Below are 15,375 nucleotides of genomic sequence, written 5' to 3'. Positions count from 1 at the left end.
TTTCAAACAAACAAACAAACAAACAAACAAACAAACAAACAAACAAACAAACAAACAAACAAGAAAATGTGTTTAATGAGAATCTGAAATATTATATGGCATTCTTCACAAAATAAAGATGATTTAGTATTCAGAAACGTTTTATTTTAAATAATCTTTTAAATAAATTGTTCTTACATTTAATATTTTAGATTTTTCTTAGTGTATGTATTAATGCCAGTACTTTGACATAAACTGATATATTAATCATTTGGTAGAGGTTGATATTTTAGAAATTAGGGGACGTGTTGAAAAAAATGCATTTAATGTGTTACTTAGCAACATTAGGAGTTAATAAATTAAGTTAGAATTAAAACAATTAAGATTAAGAAATTTAAATTAAGATAATTAGAGTTAAGAAATCAAGAAACTTTAGGAGTTAAGAAATGTAATCCAAAAAATTTCTAGGTGGGCCAGTTAAAGGGATAAATATATTTTAAAATAGGTATTTTAGCGTATTGATTTTCATTTGTATTTTCTTTTGTACAGTTTTACTATGAATGCCATAGTTGAACTATTATTGCAAAACAATTTTGTGGTTTTAAACAAGTTAAGATTTACTGAAAATACCGTCAGTTTATTATTAAAGCCAGGTTCGTTTTTCAAGAGGAAACTGACAATTTATCAAGAAAGAGAATTGCTTTCATGCTAAATAAACCCCTAACCTTTTGAATGATTATATATTTCACCTAGCATTAGCTAATTTATATTTGACTTATATATTTCATATACTTACATATATTTCATTATATGAATATAAGGTCAATATATGACAAATTGTCTTCATAAAGATCATATCAGTCCTTTTCTTTCATTGCTGTTAAGAATCCCAAATAATGATACCCATTTTAATTGCAGTGGCCTGTCACAGTTAAGCAACTTACATTCTGCTTTGGCTTGAGCAGATGCAGCTGATTTTGCAATATAATTTTAGCAAAAATCATAAACCAAGCATTTTATGAAAAATAATAATAGAAGTGGAGTGTCACAGTGGTGCAGTGATAAGCACGATCGCCTCACACAGCCAGAAAGTTGCTGGTTCGAGCCTCAGCTGGGTCAGTTGGCATTTCTGTGTGGAGTTTGCATGTTCTCCCTGTGCTCTCCTGGGTTTCCTCCAGGTGCTCCGGTTTCCCCCACAAGTCCAAAGACATGTGGAACAGGTGAATTGGGTATGATAAAATTGTCTGTATGAGTGTGTATGGATGTTTCTGTGATGGGTTGCCCTGGAAGGGCATCCGCTGCGTGAAACATATGCTGGATAAGTTGGCGGTTCATTCCGACTAAGCCGAAAAGAGAATGAACGAATGAATAATACAAGTGGCTCTTCACAATCGTTTGATGTCTTATGGGGAGAAACTCTCAATTTGTGCAACAATATTTATTATTACCTTTGATCAAAAGACTCAGTAAATGTTTTGAGCGTGTTCAAGACAGTCATGCATAATTAAAAATTTTCTCGCACAGACCAATCATTTCACTTTATAAGACCTCAATTTATAATCCATAAGGAGCCACAGGTATTCATTTAGTTACCTGTATATATTTGTTTACTCTTAAGGCCTGTTCAGCTACATTTTATGAGTCACCAAGGATCACGGTTTCATCTAAAATGCTCTACTGTTTGGATTTTCAAAGTTTTCAGCTTTTAGGAAACAAGAGAAATGATTCCCTATAGCCTGGGACAGTGGATGACACACTGGGTGAATTCTCTGGATGTGTTTACAAATTACTGGAACAAAAGATTCCTGGCTGAGCACATCATGATGGAGACCGGTGGAGAGGAATGCAGTGGACAAACAGCCGGAGTGGGTCGACAGGATTACCTGTGGCATTTTCAGGGTTCAAAGGGTTTACTGTTGTGAGGGCCAATGACAAAAGCCTTTATCTTTCAAACAAAGGAAAGTTTTAGGAACATTATAGGAAACAAAAGCATTTTTCAGTGTCATTATAGATACGTGAATGTTGTATTTCATGTTTTAGCATCAAGTATGGCCAGGGTTATAGCCCGCTAACAGGGAACACTCTCAGAACATTTATACTGTACTGTATACTGTATCTGGAACATACATTGATAGAAAAGCATTCTTAGAACAACATTCTGGAAGGGCTTTAGGAGCTCAGTTGTTGGGTATGGATCTTCTCATAATGTTGTAGAATAAACTACTTCATATAATGTGAATGGAATCTTCTAATAACGTTCTGAGAACATTAATATAACGAGAGTGAAACATTATGAAAACATTTGATTAGCGTTTTCATAATCCAAACATGAATACATACACTGTAAAAAAAAAAATCTCTGTAAATTAGAGGTTTTCTGTATTTTGTGATTGATTTTTTCCCATTTATTGTTTATGTTTTATTTATGTTGTTTTTAATTGAATTGTGGAATCTTTCTTCTAACAACTTTTAAACCTTGTACAGAAGAGTTTAAAGTGATATATTGATATGTTGTGAGTTTTTTGTTCAGTGTATGAGAATGTGGGCCTAGAGTCCAAGACAAATTTCCCCATTGGGGACAATAAAGTGTAAACAAACAAACAAACAAACATATTTTGTCTGGGTTATAAATGATGGTTCAAAAACCTTGTAATAAACTGCCAGTACATTTTCTGTTCTTTTACAGACTTATTTATATTGTTTCTTATTTATCGTATGATTAATTAAAACTACTAAAATGTCAATAAAAGTCACTTTATTAAACTGTAGAGTTTAAATTTTTAACATCAAAAGTCAACACAGCATAGATCTACATATAATGCAATACACATCCACAAATAAACGAAAAACACTTGTGAATCAAACAATATCATTAACAGATATAATTTCTCAAGTGTAGTTAAAACGGGAAGTTTTGAACAGTCAAAAACATTCAGAAATATTGTTATAAAACTTAATGAGAATGTTTAGGGACTGATTTTAGAACCTTAAATTGTTAGGAATATTTTCACACCATCAAATAGTCAGATGCATCCCTGCAAGAATTCCCTGCCAGTTCCATTGCTTTAAAGAGAAAATATAATTCTTGTGTTGGGTAAAAGCAGGTGTTAACACATGGTCCACTTGGTTATTTACATCATTCACTTGGCAGATGTTTTCATCCACCATGAGTTTAAAGAATATTACTGTAATTCTATTATACAAGCATTCCCTTAGAATTAAACCTTTGACATTATAACATGGCCTGTATGAAATTCAGGATGTCCTAAATCCACCCAAACAGGAACATTCTGTCTTTTATTTGCATTTTAAGACCCATTTTCAGGCCCCAAAACGCAGTTTAATGTTAACAAACAACCAAAATGATGTCAAAGTATATTCATTCATTTTCCTTCGACTTATATTTATCAGAGGTCGCCACAGCAGAATGAATCATAAGGTATTTCAGCTTATGTTTTTACTGGAAAACACCCATACACACTCGTTCACACACACTCATAAACTACGGCCCAATTGTTCACCCAATTCACTTATAGCGTATGTCTTTGGACTGTGGGGGAAACTGAAGCACCAAGCGGAAACCCACGCCAACACAGGTGTACATGCAAACTCTGGGCCAACTGGCCCAGTCAGGACTTGAACCAGCGACCTACTTGCTGTGAAGTGACAGTGCTAACCACCACATATTTGTCAAAGTTTTTAGTGTCAAAAAGTGGCTCAGTTGACCATTTTTGAAATAATAAAAATAACTTTGTTAAACTTCTTGTTTTAATAACCTGAATAACTTTAAGGGAGAGTTCACCAAAAAATAAAAATTCTGACATCATTTACTCACCTTGACTTTTTCTAAAAAAGTTAGATTTTTTTGTTTTGTCGAACACAAAAGAAGATATTCTAAAAAAATGTTGGAATACTTTATATTCATAGGAATACTTTATATTCAAACATTCATAGTAGAAAAAAATATGGAAATCAATGCTTACTGGATTACAAAATTATTTAGTATATCTTAGTTTTGTGTTCAACAGAATAAAAAAAAACTAAAGCTGATTTGGAACAAGTGAGTAAATGAAGACAGAACTTTTATTTTGGGGCGATAATGCAATGCACAAAATGCAGAATACAAAATGAATAAAAAAAAATCTTCATTTCAATACAATAGATAATAGCCATATTTGTACTTTTTTTGTACATTCTTTAGTGAATACTTCAGTGCTTTACCTCTGCCAAACCATGTGGAGAACATCTGATTTCTCCTCCAGGTTTTATTACAGATTTTCAATAGAATTGAAGTCTGTGACCTAGATAGGCCTACTAACCTATTTCTGTACCTATAAAGCAATCATAGTTCTTAGGTCTAGTCTGGACAAAAAGAAAGCAAATGATTCATTAAATGACAATGTACATCAAACTGGCTTTTTTTGGCACATTAAAACCTGCCGTTACTGTCTTGTAAATACAACCAGCTGGATGTATATCTTATTAGACGGACACTTGCCACAAAACTAAACCTCTAGACACAAATCATTGTTCTGAGCTCTAATAATTAAACACAAAGCTTGCAGAAACTATTTTTGTTCTTAAATAGATGCAAAACGCAGTCACTAACTTACATGTTACTACATTATTGAGTTGCAAGATGGCGCTATGTAGTGGAGAACAGAGTTGTGACATCTCCAATAGTATCTGGATGCAGCCTTTATGATGCAAGCTAAGATTGCATCACTCGGCGATGCAATGTCAAACACAATGCACAAAAATGGAGGTAGTGACGTCACTTTGACGGGTAGGGTTACCACACAGGGGCCACTTCTACTTTTAGAGGGCACACTTTAACATACATCACAAACTATATAAACAATTATTCAGTCATTTTTATGCATCACTCTGCAGTCTTCATAAACATTTATTTATTCATTTTCTTTTCGGCTTAGTCCCTTAATTAATCTGGGGTAGCCACAGCAAAATGAACCACCAACTTATCCAGCATATGTTATTACTCACCGGATTTTAACTAAATCAGTGTTTCTCTGCCCTGATCATGGAGGCACAATAAAGGACACTTCAAGACTAAAACACTCCTAAATCCAAACCTGAAAATTAGCAGCTTGCCAAATGCACTGCAGATGGCAGTATAGCATCAACTAAACTGTAATGACTGTGCTCACTGTCGGGGAAAACCCCTAAAGAGGACCAACAGCACCACTCTGAATGAAGGCTTGACATTCAGCTGACATGAGACTAAAATTAAAAGTGAAAACGAAACTGAAACTCGAAAGTGCTTCCATATGCGTTTCCAGGAAATGATAAACAGTAAAGTGCCATATAAAGGAAGAAATGGGCTTTATGTACAGCTTTTTTCAGCTAATGATAAACTTCTGATGAAAGCTTAATGTGACTATTTTCAATTTCATAAGGTTTCTTTTACAGCTTTGGTGCTGTAATGTAATCACAATAAACTGAAGCATTTATTTGTTCAATCGTAAAACGAGATAAACTAATAATACTACATTTTATTTAAAATGTGCTTTTCTAAAACCCAAAGCGCTAAAACTGTCATATGTTATAGGCATGGCAGGGGAAAATGAAATTTAATGCAGTGATTTTTGTCCATTCTGAGACAACCCCCACTTAATATCGAATATCTATCAGGTGATGAGGCCTGCTGGCTGAAATTAAAAGTCTGTGCATAAACCTCATTGAGCTGCACCACATGTGCTGATTTGTAAACAACTGAGTTGGTTGTTTTTACAAGCTTTTCTGGGGAATCATAGGAGAGATACAATAAATATGCCAATTTAAAAAGGGTTCTTTCTTTCTTTCTTTCTTTCTTTTAAATAAAATGTTGTCATTTAGGCCATACAATGACAAAAGGCCAAAATAACCAAATTCATATTCATTTTTAGACAAAAAAAAATGTTTTAGTAAATACCACATAAGGGATTAAATGCAGCAATAACTGTGCTTATTTGTACCTGAAGGAGAGCAAAGCTTTAAAAAAATTTAAAGTTAAAAACCCCAACTATTTTCTCTTACATTTTTTCCTTTGGTCTCAAACCGATGACATTTCTCCTGGGTTTAAAATAAAATGTTATTTTTATTCAATCTTTTTAGCTCTAAACATATTTAATAAAAATCTATTTAGAGCAGAAAATGACAATAGGTCAAAATAACAAAAATTGTCAAATTATTCTGACATTTTCACATTCATAGATGACACTGTGCACATACTTTAACTTCAGAAGCGTTTCAAAATTAAAACTTGGTGAAATAATCCTTATTTTGACCTTTTGTATGACCCTTACTGTAATAGTGTTAATTGTCTCATTGTGTCAAAAAATATATTGTATGGGTCAAAAGTATAGTTTTTCACAAAGATATTTTGTAAATTTATAACTGTAAATATATTAAAAGTATGGAAGCCCGTTCCCGCCACTGAATGATAAAAAAATAAAGAGTTTATATATATATATATATATATATATATATATATATATATATATATATATATATATATATATATATATATATATATATATATGAATTTTAAAGTCAGAATTCTGACTTAATAACTCGGAATTCTGACTTTATAACTCCGAATTGCGACTTAATAACTCAGAATTCTGACTTTATAATTAAAAAAAATATATATTATTTTTTTTTTTTTAAATATTAAAAAATATATATTTTAATTATTCAGTGGCGGGAACGGGCTTCCATAGGAATGGGCTTCCAAACAAAAGTTACTTTTTATCATATGCGTCACTAAAAACTTTAAACTAAAATTTAATCAACTTTAAAGTTGAATTCTCTGCATTTAGATTTTCATTTAGAATATTGTCCTATAACAAATCATTTACCAATGGAAAGTTTATTTATTCAACCTTTGAATGGTGTTTAGACATACAAGAAGTCAGAAATTTTAGCCCCCTCAATTATTAGCGCCCCCGTTTATTTTTCCCCAGAGAGAACATTTTTCTCATTTCTAAACATAATAGTTTTAGTAACTCATCTCTAATAACTTATTTATTTATCTTCACCATGATGACAGTAAATAATATTTGACTAGATATTTTTTCAAAACACTTCTACACAGCTTAAAGTGACATTTAAAGACTTAACTAGGTTAATTAGGTTAACTAGGCAGGTAAGGGTAATTAGGCAAGTTATTTTATGACGATGATTTGTTCTTTAGGCTATCAGGAAAAAAATAGCTTAAAGGGGCTAATAATTTTGACCTTAAAATGTAAAAAAAAAAATTAAAACTGCTTTTATTCTAGCTGAAATACAACAAAAAAATCTCCAGAAGAAAAAAATATTAACAGACATACTGTGAAAATTTCCTTGCTCTGTTAAACATCATTTTGGAAACATTTAAAAAAAGAAAAAAATCAAAGGGGGGCTAATAATTCTGACTTCAACTGTATATTACCTTTATTATACCTTTAGTGTTACCTGCTATACTTTATTCCGCTTTTGCAATTTAATTAGTTTAAAACATTAGTTTACTCTAAACATGTATTAACATTAAAGCAATAGTTTGAACCTTTTATTGCAGCTTAGGTCAGTTTTATAATAATACCGTATACCATGATAAAAAAAACATCAATAACAAGAAAACTGTAAAATGTATTTCAACTAAAAACTAAAACAAAGACTTATGACTGGTGTTGTGGTCCAGAGACATTTGAAACACTTCAGCCTATCAATTTGAGGGAAAACCCCTAAAAAAACAGATCTCTCTAAATGAAGGCTTTTCACTCAGCTGGTACTAAAATAAAAAGTGAAAATGAAACTAAGACTTGCAAATGTTTCCACAAGCCTTTCCACCAACCCATAAGCGACAAGGCACTATATAAGGGAAGAAATGGAGCTAAATGTGCTGACAGCAAAGCATTTTTTATATAAACTGTACTTGTTTGCAAAAGCACAAAGCAGATTTGCTTGTGCACACGTTGGATATTTAAGCTTGTTGCAGTATTCACACTCTATGTGTTAGCTCATAACTGGTGGTGGGGAAGCCAGTCAGCGAAAGACAAACCCTCCCACTATAATTGAATAAAGATTCCTTTCTTCTGCGCTTAATGAAGGCAGCTCTGTTGACACGGTAACAAGCTGACATTGTTCAGAGCTAGAGCAGAACGTCATCAAGACTGATGACACTGAAAAAGAAGGAAAAACTCCATAACGTATCAAGCACAGTCATCAAGATGAGGATTTACAGTAATACTGACTCATCTGAGAAATGACTTTTTGTTTACATTTTCAATTAGATCACCTTTACAATAGAATATCTTGTTCAACTCCCACATAAGGTAAAGAGTCACTATTGCCTTCAGCTTTATGGCTCCTAAACTCTGGAATAGCCTTCCTGATAATGTCTGAGGGTCAGACACAGTCTCTCAGTTCAAAACTAGATTAAAGACCTAGCTGTATAGTAAAGCATACACTCAATGCATCACTTAGTGGGTTTCCATGCAAGTTTCTACATCTTGTTTATATACACTATGAACAGCAGCTTTGCTAATTATTCTCTTTATTCTCCATTTACACCTGAGGCTACTTATCCCGAGGTCCTCAGATTATGCGCAGTCACTGATTGGACCTCAGACCAGCGACGAGATGATTTTCTTCACTCTCCTATTGGTCAAGTTTTTTTTTCCCTTGCCGCTGTCGCCACTGGCTTGCATGTTTCAGGATCTGTAAAGCTACGCATCGATGAATTTGCTCTTCAGTGTTTGGACTCTCAGTAATGATTTCAAACCACACTGAACTGAGCTAAACTGAACTGAACTTAAACACTAAAAACTGAACTACCCTGATCCAGTTACTATGACCATTTATGTGAAGCTGCTTTGACACAATCTACATTGTAAACGCGCTATACAAATAAAGCTGAATTTAATTGAACTATTGCACACACATCATGTACAGTTGAAGTCAAAATTATTAGCCTCCTTTTTTAAATATTTCCCAAATTATGTTTAACAGAGCAAGGAATTTTTCACAGTATGTCTGATAATATTTTTTCTTCTGGAGAAAGTCTTATTTGGTTTATTTCGGCTAGAATGAAAGCAGTTTTTAATTTTTAAAATGTCATTTTAAGGTCAAAATTATTAGCCCCTTTAAGCTATATTTTTTTCCGATAGTCTACAGAACAAACCATCATTATACAACAACTTGCCTAAATACCTGCCTAGTTAACCTAATTAACCTAGCTAAGCCTTTAAATGTCACTTTAAGCTGTATAGAAGTGTCTTGAAAAATATCTAGTCAAATATTATGTACTGTCATCTATTTTATTTTTCTACCATTATGTTTAGAAATGTGCTGAAAAAAACTATCGTCGTTAAACAGAAATTGGTGGAAACAATAAACAGGGGGGCGTAATAATTCAGGGACTTTAATAATATGACTTCTACTGTATTTGTTCATATTCTTTAGCCTAGCAGTGTGATTCAAGTACCATTCAAGGTCAGTGATCAGAAAGCTTTTTAAAGTCGTACTATCACCAAATGTTATTCATTTATTTATCTTTGCAAATTAGCAAATGATTTGTGAAAAAACACATCTTAAGCATCATTACTTTGTCTTTAATGTCGCTTGATCTCTTAGAAATAAGTCTAATGCTTATTTGCCACTAAAAATCTATTATTTCTCAATATTGAAAACATTTGTTGCGTCAATACCAACAAAACTCAGTTATAAACATGGGCAACAACTTTTTATACAACAGTTTTATTTTTAAGATTATTATGTTTGTATTCCATGCATTAAATGAGGGTGATGTCTTGACATTTCATATATTTGCAATAAATAATACTTATAATATTTGTAACAGTAATGTTTACATTAATATTATATACAAACCTGATTCCATAAAGGTTGGGACACTGTACAAATTGTAAATAAAACAGAAATGCAATAATTTACAAATCTCATAAACTTATATTTTATTAACAATATAATATATAATAGCATATCATATGCTAAAAGTGAGACATTTAAAAATTTCAGGCCAAATATTAGCTTATTTTTGATTTCAAGACAGCCACACATTCCAAAAAAAGTTGGGACAGGTACAATAAGAGGCTAGAAAAGTCAAATGCACATATAAGGAACAGCTGGAGGACCAATTTTCCCATTTCCAACATGATTGGGTATAAAAAGAGCCTCTCAGAGTGGCAGGTCAAGACAGGCAGAAGATCACAAATTTCCCCAGTCCTGCACCAAAAAATAGTGTAGCAATATCAGGAAGGAGTTTCTCAGCAAAATATTGCAAGAGTTTAAAGTTATCTACAGTGCATAATATCATCCAAATATTCAGAGAATCTGGAACAATCTCGTGTGTAAGGGTCAAGGCTGGAAAAACTTTGGGGCCCTTAAGACAGCACTGCTTTACAAACAGGAATTCTACTGTAATTGAAATCACAGTATGGGCTCAAGGCTACTTCCAGAAAACATTGTTGAACACAATCCGCAATCAACATTGCCGGCTAAAAGTCTGTAGGTTAAAAAAAAGCCGTATTTAAACAAAATCCAGAAGCACAGGCATTTTCTCTGGACCAAAGCTCATTTAAAATGTGGCAAAGTGAAAAACTGCTCTGTGGTCTAATGAATCAAAATTTGAAGTTCTTTTTGGAAAACTGGGACGCCATGTCATTGTAAATCATAAAGAGAAAGATACGACAAAGAAGATTTAAGACAGTTGAGCAGCTAGAAACCTTCATTAGACGAGTATGAGAGAACATTCCTATTGCCAAACTAGAGCAACTTGTCTCCTTAGTGCCTCAGACGTTTGTTTGCAGACTGTTGTAAAACGAAGAGGTGATGCCTCACAGTGGTAAACATGGCCTTATATAAAATCAACTTATTTAAATTGATATGAAATGACTTAAAATGATACATTTTCACAGTTTAAACATTTGGCATGCTATCTATGTTCTATACTGAATAAAATATTGAAATTTGTGAAATGTCAATAATAGTATACAAATAAATAAAGAATATAAAATATTTAGAGTTTAGGTGTGAACTATTTATAAATAAGGAAATGTGTATTAATTTAAACAGTTTATTTGTCTCCATGTACATTCTAATGTGCTTTATTGAACTCATGACAATTTGTATTTCACTTAGCCATTAATGATAAACTAATTTTGAGAGAAGCACATGAGGATTCTCGTCAAACCATTTATATCATTATCCAATCAATACAAGACCAAACCCCTATAAATACTCATTTATCACTTATCCCATTATCTTTTGGTCATCAGCATCCCACCACCACCAGCAGCATCGCTGCACCGTAATCAATGCTGGGGGAGCATTCTGAGGCCGGGCTTGACACTGTGTTCGAACCCCTCTCACTGTCTTTCTTTCTTGATGAGGGGAACGATGTGAGCCAGGGTTTTCCTCCGAACAACAACAACAAAATCTGATGGTCGTGTGATATGTAATCAGTGAAGAGGAAAGAATTGTCAACAACCTCCACTCGGAACACTCAGCATGTGTTTTAACCTCTCTTGAACATGGGTTCTAAATTGACTAATCTCCCTTTAGAGTTATAAGGTTCTATCTGGCATTTTTGTCAAAAGTGAGTTATTCATATATTTTTGTTCTCATTTTAAGACTTTATAAAAAAAAAAAAAGGTTTTATCTACAAAGCTGAACTCTAGCTTGTCTCTGTAGGGTTCTTTCTATGAGCCAATTAGCATTTTGAATGCACGCATGAGGGTCAATCAGGATGAGCTTTCTTTGACATTCCATCGGACTGCTCTGTTAACAGTGGGAAAGACTGGAAAAAAACACAAAACAGAGTCGATTAAATAATGCTGCACCACATAAAATTGAGCAGAAACCTGGAACTGAAAGGATGTGTGTAAATGTGATGATTTAGAAGCACTTTTTGATATTAAGGTGAAATGTTCGATTTTACTCTGTTGAAAAAGAAACAGTTATAAAAAATGTAAGTAATATGTTATTATAAACTTTAAGCTAGATTTATAAACATGTTTGTACATGTGTACAATTGTACATTGTATTTACATATGCCCTTACACTGTAACTACATTGTAAATATTTTGTAGTTACATCCAAGATAATATTCACTTTTGTAAATGTTTATTTGTATATTGCATGTACAGTATTTGTGTATAGTTATTTACATAAATATACTCAATACATGTAATGTAATTAGTATTACAAACTATTATCTTGAACATATTAACATTGTTATTACATTGTACATCCCAGATAATATTTATTAATGTGTTTCTTTGTACATTTTATGTATAGTGTGTATTTATAGTTAATACTTAAATGTACACAGTACACATGTATGTAATTACAAACTTTTTTCTTGGATGTAATTACTATGTCATTACATTGTAACTACTCTGTAGTTACATTGTAATTACGCTGTAGTTACATCCAAGATAATATATATAGTATCCCCAGGTGGAAATGGAGAATAATTACGCTGTAGTTACATCCAAGAATATATATATATATATATATATATATATATATATATATATATATATATATATATATATATATATATATGTGTGTGTAAATGTTTCTTTGTATATTGCATGTGCAGTATTTGGTTATTTATAGTTGCATACATATACACAGTACACATGCAATATGTAATTACAAACTTTTATTTTGCAAGTATTTACTGTGTCGTCACATTGTAATTACTATGTCATTACATAGCTATTACAATGTAGTTACACCCAATATATTCTTTATAAACTTAAACGTATAGGTTATTTGTATATTTCATGTGCAGTATTTGTATATTTATACCTAAGTATATGCATATGTAATTACAAACTTTTATTTTGGAAGTAATGACATTGTAATTACATTGTTATAACATTTTATTTACATCTAATAGTATTGTAAATGTGTTTTTGTATTATTCATGAACAGTATTTGTAAATCATAGTTATATACATAAATATACACGGTACACATGTAATACGTAATTATAAACTTTTATCTTGGATGTAATTACTATGTCATCCATGACAGTATTTATAAAAGTATTTTTTTTTGTATATGGCGTACAGTATTTGGTTATTTATAGTTGCATGCGTAAATATACACAGTACACATGTAATTACACTTTTATCCTTTGTGCAATTATTGTGCCGTTACATTGTAATTACTATGTTACTAAATTTGTAATTACATTGTTATTACATTGTAAGTACATCCAAGATATTTATAAACATGCTTTTTTGTATAGTTCAAGTACAGTATTTGTGTATTTATATGAAAATACACAGTACATATGTATTTTCAATTTTTTATTTTGAATGTAATTACTATGTCATCATATTATATTAACTATGTAATAACATTGCAATTACATTATTACAACATTGTAACTACATCTTTAAAAATATTGTGAATGTGTTTTTGTATGTTCATGTACAGTACAGTATTTAACATTTTTATTTTCAATATTTTTTGTCCAGTTTCTGACTTTTCAGTTTAATCTGATCTAAGAATATAAATGGAAATACTCGGCATGTCATTACATTGTTATAACATTTACATTTAGTCATTTAGCAGACGCTTTTATCCAAAGCCACTTACAATATTGCAATTGCATCTGAGATGTAATATGTAATTACAAACTTTTATCTTGTGTGCAATTACGTTGTGGTTACATTGTGATTACTATGTCATTACATTGTAATTACATTGTAGTTACATCCAAGATATTATTTATAAATGTAAATATTTCTTTGTATATTGCATGTACAGTATTTGGTTATTTATAGTTGTATACGCAAATATACACAGTACACATGTAATTACAAACTTAATTGCCATGTCATATGGGGTTGGGAATCGTTTGGAGTAATTTCGATACCGGTGCTAAATCGATACTTTTAAAAATGGTACTGGTGCCAAAACGGTGCCTGAACCGATACTTTTGAGCCACAAAATTATGGGGGCTGACTCTAGAAACATCTTTTATTTGAAGAATCTTTAAAAAAAAAATTTTTAAGTTTAAAGTAAACATTAATTCATATTTTATATATTAAATTACATTAATACATTTAAATATTAAATTACATTAGCCTTCTACTAACCTGTGGAAAGGCTGTCAACAAAATGCTGATCTTTTTTCTAGGGGTTGGGGCTTGTGACTATGTTTACATGGTTATCAGTAATCTAATCATTTGCTTTAATCTGAAGAGACAATAATATGATCAAGGTGTTTACACTAGTTGCTTTTTGAATGTGCCTTTCATGATCCCGTCTTACATGTTATAGCACATAGATCAAGACATAGATCGATTAACGTCATTGTGTCACCACACTATCCATGTTTCCACCAGAGTTTCATGCAATTTCAGGTGTTTCATATTTAATTTTTCGACTTTAACTGCTGTTTCACTTTCATTTCATGAGGTATTTGATGCGAGCATTAAGTAAGGACTGGTGGAAGAGTGCTCTTTTAATGGAATTTGATACCGCACGTTGAATGGAAAGATGCAGGTGTCTGTGGTCATTTAAGGTAATCAAAAATCACTGTTTACATGGTAGTCTAGACTCTTAATGAGAGTATTGTCTTAATCATGTTAATATCGGAGCATTGGTGTCCATGTACGTACTCATTGAAAGTGCCAGATGATGTTGCAAGCTTTAGAGACAGTGCATTCTTCTTCCTGTAAGTTGATTCCATGAGCCCTCAAATGTGTCATTATGTCTGATGAGCTTTCCCATACACACAACTTTTGTAAAGCATTTGCTTCACGTTGCTGTGTCAGAATTCTTGCTTGTAAAATACGCTTTAGAACGCTTAGTTTAAGCAAATTTGATGAACGCGATCATTCGTGTTGATCTGAAGAGAGTCGCTCTCACTCACCGAATGCGCTGTACTGTGTGCGTTTCATGCGTCTGTTCCCTAAGCAACAGGAACAAACGCATGACATCACCTGTCCATATTCCTCAAAATTGTTTAGAATTAAATGTTTAGAGATGGTGTGACAATGCGTACATATGTGTGTCTTTGATGCACCCCTTGATGCTTCTTACGCCCTTGTCGCAGCACCAGTGCCACCGAAATTAGGCACCAAAATTTATATGCTGATTCGGTCCGGTACATACTGGTTACAAAGGTACTGGTGCTATAATGGCACCAGGTTTCAGTACCCAACCCTAATGTTATATATACCCATAACATTGTAATTACATTGCTATTACATTGTAGTTACATCCAATATGTAATATTTATAAACCTAAATGTTTCTTTGTATATTTCATGTACTGTATTTGTGTATTTATACATAAATATAGGCAGTACATATGTAATTACAAACTTTATTTTGGATGTAGTTACTATGTCATTACATTATAATTACTATG

The sequence above is a fragment of the Danio rerio genome, chromosome 20 (genome assembly GCF_052040795.2).
Source record: "Danio rerio strain M-AB ecotype USA chromosome 20, GRCz13ab, whole genome shotgun sequence".
NCBI classification, from domain to species: domain Eukaryota; kingdom Metazoa; phylum Chordata; class Actinopteri; order Cypriniformes; family Danionidae; genus Danio; species Danio rerio.
Note: the sequence above shows the minus strand (reverse complement) of the source record.